Below are 8444 nucleotides of genomic sequence, written 5' to 3'. Positions count from 1 at the left end.
GGTCATTTTGGAGCTGAAAGAACGGCTGCAAAGGTCCTTCAAAGTGGTTTCTATTGGCCTTCAATCTTCAAGGATGCTAGAGAGTTTGTGAGCCATTGCAATGAATGTCAAAGAACAGGGGGTTTGTCAAAGAAAAATGAGATGCCTCAGAAGTTCATTTTGGAAGTGGAACTTTTTGATTTGTGGGGAATAGATTTCATGGGACCTTTTCCTCCATCCTACACATTCAAATACATCTTGGTAGCAGTAGAGTATGTCTCCAAATGGGTAGAAGCAATAGCCACCACCACATGTGATACCAACGTGGTCTTGCAATTCCTCAAAAAGAACATCTTCACTAGATTTGGAGTGCCCAAAGGACTTATAAGTGATGGGGGAAGCCACTTTTGCAACAAACAACTCAATTCTTTACTCCACAAATATGGTGTTACTCACAAAGTGGCCACACCATATCACCCTCAAACCAATGGGCAAGCTGAACTTGCCAACAGAGAGCTAAAAAGGATCTTGGAGAAAACTGTGGGAACAACAAGAAAGGATTGGGTTAGGAAGCTGGATGATGCACTTTGGGCATATAGGACAGCCTTCAAGACACCCATAGGAAAATCTCCATTTCAGCTGGTGTATGGAAAGGCATGCCACCTCCCTGTGGAGCTTGAACATAAGGCCTTTTGGGCCACCAAACTTCTGAATTTAGATGCTCAAGCAGCAGGAGAGAAGAGGTTGTTACAACTCAATGAACTTGAGGAGTTCAGATTGGAGGCATATGACAATGCCAAAATATACAAGGAGAGAGCAAAGAGATGGCATGATAAGAGGATCTCTCAAAGAACATTCGAACCGGGCCAAAAGGTGTTGTTATTCAACTCAAGATTGAAGATCTTCCCTGGGAAGCTGAGATCTAGATGGACTGGTCCATACACCATCACCAAAGTATCACCTCATGGCTATGTTGAATTACTTGATGAAGCCTCAAAGCAAACCTTCACAGCTAATGGACATAGGGTGAAGCACTATTTTGGTGGCCCTTGGAGCAAGGAAGAGAGTGTGCAACTCTTAACATGAGCAAAGAAACTGCAGTGTCGAGCTAAGGACAATAAACAAAGCGCTTCATGGGAGGCAACCCATGCACAGGGAGTCTTTTATTTTCATATTTTAGTAACCAATAATGATTAAGTAGACTAGTACATGGTGTATGCAAGGCACTAAGTTTGGTGTGGCCAATCTTGAAGTAATGGCAAAAGTGTGTTCTACAACACTTAGCCACAAACTAAGTTTGGTGTCCATACATACACGAAAATGCTAGACTATGGAAGTATAGTCATTTATTCTTCTTCAAAAAAAAAAAAAAAAACGTAAAATAGCATATAATGTAGGCAAAATACTAAGTTTGATGTGGCTATCTTTGGAATTAATTCCATAGAACACTTAGTCACAAACTAAGTTTGGTGTCTTTACTTACATTACTAATGCTAGAAAAAAATAGATTCATAAATTTTAATTTTAGTTTAGTCAATTTTGCATAGGAATATCATCATAAGTTGTTAGCTATTAATGTCACTTTAAGAATCTCAAACTTTTGGAATTTTGTTGCAGGAAAGAAAGAAAGAAGTGATGGGGAATCTTGGAAGCATATAATGAAAGAAGGAAAGAAATGATGGGGAATCTTGGTGAGTGAGGTCACTGATACACAAGGAAGGGAAGTCACATGAGTTTTGAACTTTGTGCATGGGGAAAAACAACTCAACATGCATTGGGCACAAGGAAGCATGCTCCCCATGCCATGACCGAGCCTTAAATGTCACTAGAACCATGCCTCCCCACCAACTTTCACTTTAAATACTTCAACCATATTCATCAAACCTCATTCTTCATCACTCATTCTTCTACCCCCATAACCTCATTTAAGTACCCGAACTCATACTCAACCTCCAACCTATTCCATGTTTCACAAATTCTAGCCTTGAACCTCATCTTTACCCAACAAAACTCTTGAAGCATCACATCTCCTCACATAACCGAAACACTCCACCCCCCTTCACCATCATTTTCTAGCTTGCCTAAGTCACGTTGTGTCATATATCCCCCATTCACAACCATTTTCCTTGTGCTTGAGGACAAGCATTCATCTAAGTTTGGTGTTGGGGAGATTCAACCTTGCAAGTGAATCTCAATGGCCTCATCATCAAGGGATAGGAGAGAAGATGAATTTGATCAAAGAAGATTCAAATCCAAACACAACGAGCGTATCTTCAGCTGGATGTCAAGCAAAGATGTTGTTCCAGAGCTACCATTCAAGCTAAGAAAAGATGAATACCCTGAAATACAAAAAATAATCAGAAAAAGGGGATGGGAGCTTCTCTGTGACCAACCGCAAGAAGTGAGCATGCTTCTCATCCATGAGTTCTACACTAATGTGATAAGAGAATATGATGATGAAGAACCATACATGAGTTATGTAAGAGGTGTGACTGTTGATTTTAGCCCGGACACCATCAACAGGGTGCTAAAGGTCAAGGCAAAACAGTTCAAACGAGCTAGCTATGAAGAAAGGGTTGAAAATGACCCAAGATACATGGATGTGGTAAGTGACTTATGCAGAGTAGGCACGGATTGGGTGCTGGATTCACATGGACAACCACTCAAACTTCGGAGAGGTGATCTCATACCTCAAGCAAAAGGATGGCATGACATAGTGAGGAGATCATTGATGTCCACTTCAAATAATTCTGAGGTAACGGTGAATAGAGCAATAATGATCCATTATATAATGAAAGGAGGAGAAATCAATGTTGGAGACATTATAGCCAAGAACATCATTGACATAGCTCAAAAAGTCAAACAGGACAGCTGGCTAGGATATCCTAGTACCATTCTGCGCCTATGTGAAGAAGCTGGAGTGCCTCTGGAAGAATTTGGAGAAACTGATTTGGTCTCTGTTGGAAAATCTCTTACTCGAGAAAGGTTAGAATTCATCACCACAACCCAATTGGAAAGGCAACCTTTAGCAAGAAGGAAGAAAAGGAAAGAAGCAAGACAAGAGGAGGAGCCTCAAGAAATGGAAGAACCTCATACCTTGAACATGAACCAACTCCAAGCCGCCTTGGAAGGGATTTCTGGACAATATTCACAAATTCAAAGAAGCCAAGAGGAACAAGCTCAACAACAAAGGGACCTTTGGCAATTGATGGACCAACAAAGAGGGGTTCAAGTTCAATGGATGAACCAACAAAATGAATACCAAGCACACATGATGGAATTACAACAAGAACAATATGCCAAGATGCAGGAAGCCATCAACAATTCAACTGTGGAACATGAAAAAGCCATGGAGAAAGTAATACAAGAACAAGCTCAACTAAGGAAAGAGCAAGCTCAGCAAAGAGAACTTCTCCATAGGTTGGATGCTAGACATAATGCATTTCACAAAGATTTCAATGAAAGCAGAATGTTCAGGGAAGCCAGGCACAAGGACAGACTTGACTATGATATATGCACCCAAGAAAAGCTCAGTTACCTCTGCTCCACACCCCCATTACTCAACCCACAAATTAAAACCTTTAATGAAGCTCGCAAGATATTTGAAGAGCAGGAACTTGCAAGGGTGAGATTTAATCAACAAAGGCTAAATGAGACAATGATAAGCTCAGGAGTGTGGCAAAGAGAAGAGGGGGATGCAACGACAAAACAACAAGGAGAACGGAGAAGCAAAAAGAAAGAAGATCCAAAGGGGGATGCAACAACAAAACAACAAGGAGAACTAAGAAAGAAAAAGAAAGAAGATCCAAAGGGCAAAGGAAAGCAAGGAGAATCAAGCAAGGGAAAAGGGACATGAAGACTAAAGGTGGTGAAGTTCCTTTGTTTTTCTTTATGTTTTATTAAATAAAGAAGATGTATGTCTGAAATATGGTATACCTTCTAAGATGCATATTTTTTTTCTTTGAAGCATTATCTTTTATGTTGCCCATTCCATGCATCACTACTCACAAGTTTGGAATGGTTGCTTGTCTTAAGTACTTTTACTTGTCAATGGAATAAAAGATGTAGTTTGAGCAAGAACAGAGAGAAATCTAGCTTAAAAAGGATCATGTTGTCCCATAAGAAAAGTGCTAGTATATTTTATTGTGAAAGAAGCAATGTTCAAGAAATTCAAAAGAATGCTTGCTAATACAAGACTAGTTCGGTTAAGGATCACAAGGACTTTATCAGTAAAAGCACAAATAACCTTGACAATAAAGAAAATAGAGTACAAAGAATGAAAGGCTAGGCATCAATGACAAAATTTGGATATGTGTCTGTGGTGATTGATGTTAAGAGACATACTTGGGCCAGTAAATCCGAGGGGTGCTTCATCACCCGATAACTTGAGTTAACTAACTCAGGATTATCGATTGAAAACCCACAATCAAGAGTAGCTCTATAACAGAACATTTAGCAACCCAAAGAGGTGCTGGACACCACTATCCAAACAAAATTTCAATGTTATATGCCTGTGATTGAATGTGTTAAGGAGAGAGGCTTGAGTTAGTAAATCTTTAAGAGTGTCTCAACACTTAACAACTTGAACCAACCGGTTTGGGATTGTTGATTGAAAGCTTATGCTAAAGAGCCGCCTTAAGACAAGATTTCAAGCTCATTTGAAATGAAAAAAAAAGGGGAATATAAAAAAAGAATAGAAGCATCAAGGAAAGAATGGTTCAAGGGTCATGTGCTAAGGTATAAAAGAAGTCTAGTGAAGTTAACCAATTTAGTAGTGAAGCAAGCATTTTAATTGAAAAAGTTGAATAGTTGTGTTCAATTACAATAAATTAATGACCACACAAGTGAGGATGACATGCTCAATGAAAAATTACTCTCTGGAAGAACATTCAAGTCTTACATCTTAAATTCTTGTGACAAAGTTTTTATATTTTGCTTGAGGACAAGCAACACTTTAAGTTTGGTGTTGTGATGCAATTGCATATTTGTTATATTAGCTAGTTAGTTTAGTTGGTTTTAGCTTAATCTCACTCATTTTCTCTAAATAAACAAGTCCTTTTATGAGTTTTATCTTCATGCATGAGAACACCAAGGAACATGTTGATTCTAGCCAAATTCATGCAAATGATTTAAGGAATGCATATATGAATGAGTATGAATGAATCTCATGAAATTTATTGCATGAATTGGTAAGACTTTGAAGCTATTTCCCTTGTTGATGATAGGTGATGAAACAAGAAAGCATGGAAGCAAGAATGATGCAAGCTGGGAAAGAAGAAGTTGGCGTTGCCAACTTGGAGATAGTGGGCGTTGTTCATGGCAACGCCAGGCAACCTTGAAGAACAAAAGTTGGCGTTGCCAACTTGGAGATAGTGGGCGTTGTTCATGGCAACGCCAGGCAGCCCTGGAGAAGCAAATTTTGGCGTTGCCAACTCTAGAAGGGCGTTGCCAACGCCAATTTGTGAAGCAAGCTTGGCAGCCTTGGAAGAGCATAAGTTGGCGTTGCCAACTTGGAGAAGAGGGTGCGTTGTTGAAGGCAACGCCAAGGCAGCCCTGGAGAGCAAATGTTGGCGTTGCCAACTTGGAGGAAGAAGTGAGTTGTTATGGGAAACGCACACAAGCAAGGAACTTGGGCTATGAAGGAGTTTCGAGGGCGTTGCCAACGCCAAGAACTATTGGCGTGTCTCAAGGCAACGCACATGAGTGAGCTTGGCCCAAGAGGAGAAGAAGCTGGCGTTGCCAACGCCAGGAACCATAGGCGTTATTCAAGGCAACGCCAAGCAACAAATGGAGCCTTGAAGAGGAGCTCGAGGGCGTTGCCAACGCCAGGAACCATAGGCGTGTCCCTAGGCAACGCCACACAAGCAAACTTGGCCCAGGAAAATGAGATGCACGTTGCCAACGCCAAGTTATGAAGGCGTGTTCCTTGGCAACGTAGTAAGCAATTTTGGCACCAAAGGGGAGCTCGAGCACGTTGTTGAGCTAGGAAGCATTGGCGTGTTTGGCAACAACGCCAGGAATGGTTGCTTGGCTAGGCACCAAGTCTTGGTGCCAACCAAGTTGCCAACGCCAATAAGTCGCACCAATCAAGTTGCCAACGCCCATAAGCCATGCCATGCACGTTGCCAACGCCCACAAGCCGTGCCATGCACGTTGCCAACGCCAGGACGGGCACCAATCAAGTTGCCAACGCCCATAAGCCTTGCCATGCACGTTGCCAACGCCAGGAAGCAAACATGGAGCCTTGAGAAAGGCTCGAGCACGTTGCCAACGTGCTGAAGAGAAGGAGTGTTCATCAACAACGCCAGGAAAATTGTGATGCACGTTGCTAACTTGGAATATAGGGGCGTTATCCACAACAACTCCAACAAGACAGCCTGACCATGTCCCCTTCAATGGAAGATATCTTGAGCTACAGAGATCCAAATTGAGTGCTTCCAGTTGCGTTGGAAAGCTAACATTCAGAGCTTTCCAACCATATATGAGAGTCTATGGTGGAGCACAAAATTGAAGCCAAACCAGAGTCATCTTTAGGCCCTAAAAACAAGAACATGAAGTGAAATTCAAGAAGGCTAGAGATGAGCCCTGGAGGGGGGCACGAGCACGTTGCCAACGTGCTAGAAAGGGGGCGTGTTTTGCAACAACGCCAGCCCCAAGTCCCTGCCTTGGGAGGCTAGGCACGGGCACGTTGCCAACTTGGGAGTGAAGGTGCGTTTTTGGCAACAACTTGGCAGCTTGACCTTACCTTCTTTGAGGAAGCATAACTTGAGCTAAGAAAGTCCAAATGAGGTGATTCCAGTGGCATTGAAAAATAGACATCAAGAGCTTTCCAATGATGTATAATAGTCCATATTGAGGCAGAAGGTTGACACTCAAATTCTGGGCTACATTTAGCATGAAAGTAGAGCCAAGAAGAGGAAAAGCAAGTTGTTAGCAACAACTTGGGCTAGCAACGCCCAAGTCTCATACTTCACTTCCAGGAAAATGTCATGCACGTTGCCAACGTGCATTAAGCCTGGAGTTATTGCCAATAACGCCCCTCAATGGGCCAGAATGGTTGCCAACTTCCTCTGCTTCCCCTATTCATCACAAAGGCCAACAACTTCTTCAATTGAACCAAGAATGCAACAATGAGAAAGCCCACATTGCTAACCCAAATTGAAGATCTCTGAAGAAATTTTGGGAGTAGTATAAATAGAAGAGATTGGTGTACTTGTAGGGGACTTTTTACACTTTTTGACACTTAGAACTTTTTCATACTTTGAGCACTTTTACTTGTTAGCACTTCCGGGAGGATACCCGGGAGCATTTCTGGGTTCTTCTTGGAATTTCTCTTCTTCATTTCTTAAGCTTTAAGCATTTCATTATTCTTCTTCATCTTTCTTGCAATTTAGTTTAATTTTGATTTATGGCAATTGTTGTTGAAATTAGAGCAATGACTCACTAAACCCCACTTTCATTAGGGGAAGAGCTCTGCTTGTTGGAATGAATTGGTGAACTCATCTTTCCTCCTCAATTCTAGTGGTTGATCTAAAGAGGGAACTCTTGATCTTCAAAGATTCAACCACCATCGAGAGAGGGGTTAATCTATATGAATTATGTGGTGAATTTGAGGAATGAGCCACATAATTCAGTTTAGAGTTCATCCTTTCATGATTTCTTTAATCAATATACCTTGGTTAGTATGTGAGATGTAACTCTCCTTGGTTGAGATTATAGGAATTGTGTGGCTGGATTAGATTTGAGCTTCATCTCTTCTCATGAACAATTAGATCACGAGAGTGGCAATTGGTTATGTTGAGAGAGATTGAATCACCAAGAGATTGGGATTCAATCACCCACTTGCCATGGATCTATACCCATGATTGAGGAGGATTTGACTAACATCAATTCATGAAAACTAGCATCTCTGATCCCTAATGATCCTCTCTATCATTAATTCTCATTTCTCTTGTTCTTAGTGTTTGAAAACCCATTGCCCAATTCCCTTCTACATTCTTGCAATTTATTATTCTTGTCATTTACATTCTATTTATTTATTTCTTACTCTCTTGCTCTTTAGAATTCAGCACTTTATTTTATTGCAATTTACATTTGATGTCCTTTAAGTTTCTTGCAATTTAAGTTTCCGTTATTTACTTTCACTTTATTTCTATCTTCTAGTTCTTTACATTCTGTGTCATTTACACTCTTGCAATTATGTTCAAAAATCAAAATGTTCATGAAATCAAAACTATGTTTGCTTGACTAAATCTACCATTTAACTAAAGTTGCTTAATCTACCAATCTCTGTGGGATCGACCTCACTCTTTGTGAGTCTTATTACTTGATACGACCGGTATACTTGCCGTTGTACGTGAATCTTATTTTTACGTATCAGGACTCCGAGCTAAACCAACTTAATCGTGAGAGTAACGATTAAATATATTTATCCATTGATTCGAAACCCTATTTACATGGGTGTA

This window comes from Arachis hypogaea, chromosome 6 (assembly GCF_003086295.3).
Source record: "Arachis hypogaea cultivar Tifrunner chromosome 6, arahy.Tifrunner.gnm2.J5K5, whole genome shotgun sequence".
Taxonomy (NCBI): domain Eukaryota; kingdom Viridiplantae; phylum Streptophyta; class Magnoliopsida; order Fabales; family Fabaceae; genus Arachis; species Arachis hypogaea.
This window is presented reverse-complemented; position numbering follows the sequence as displayed.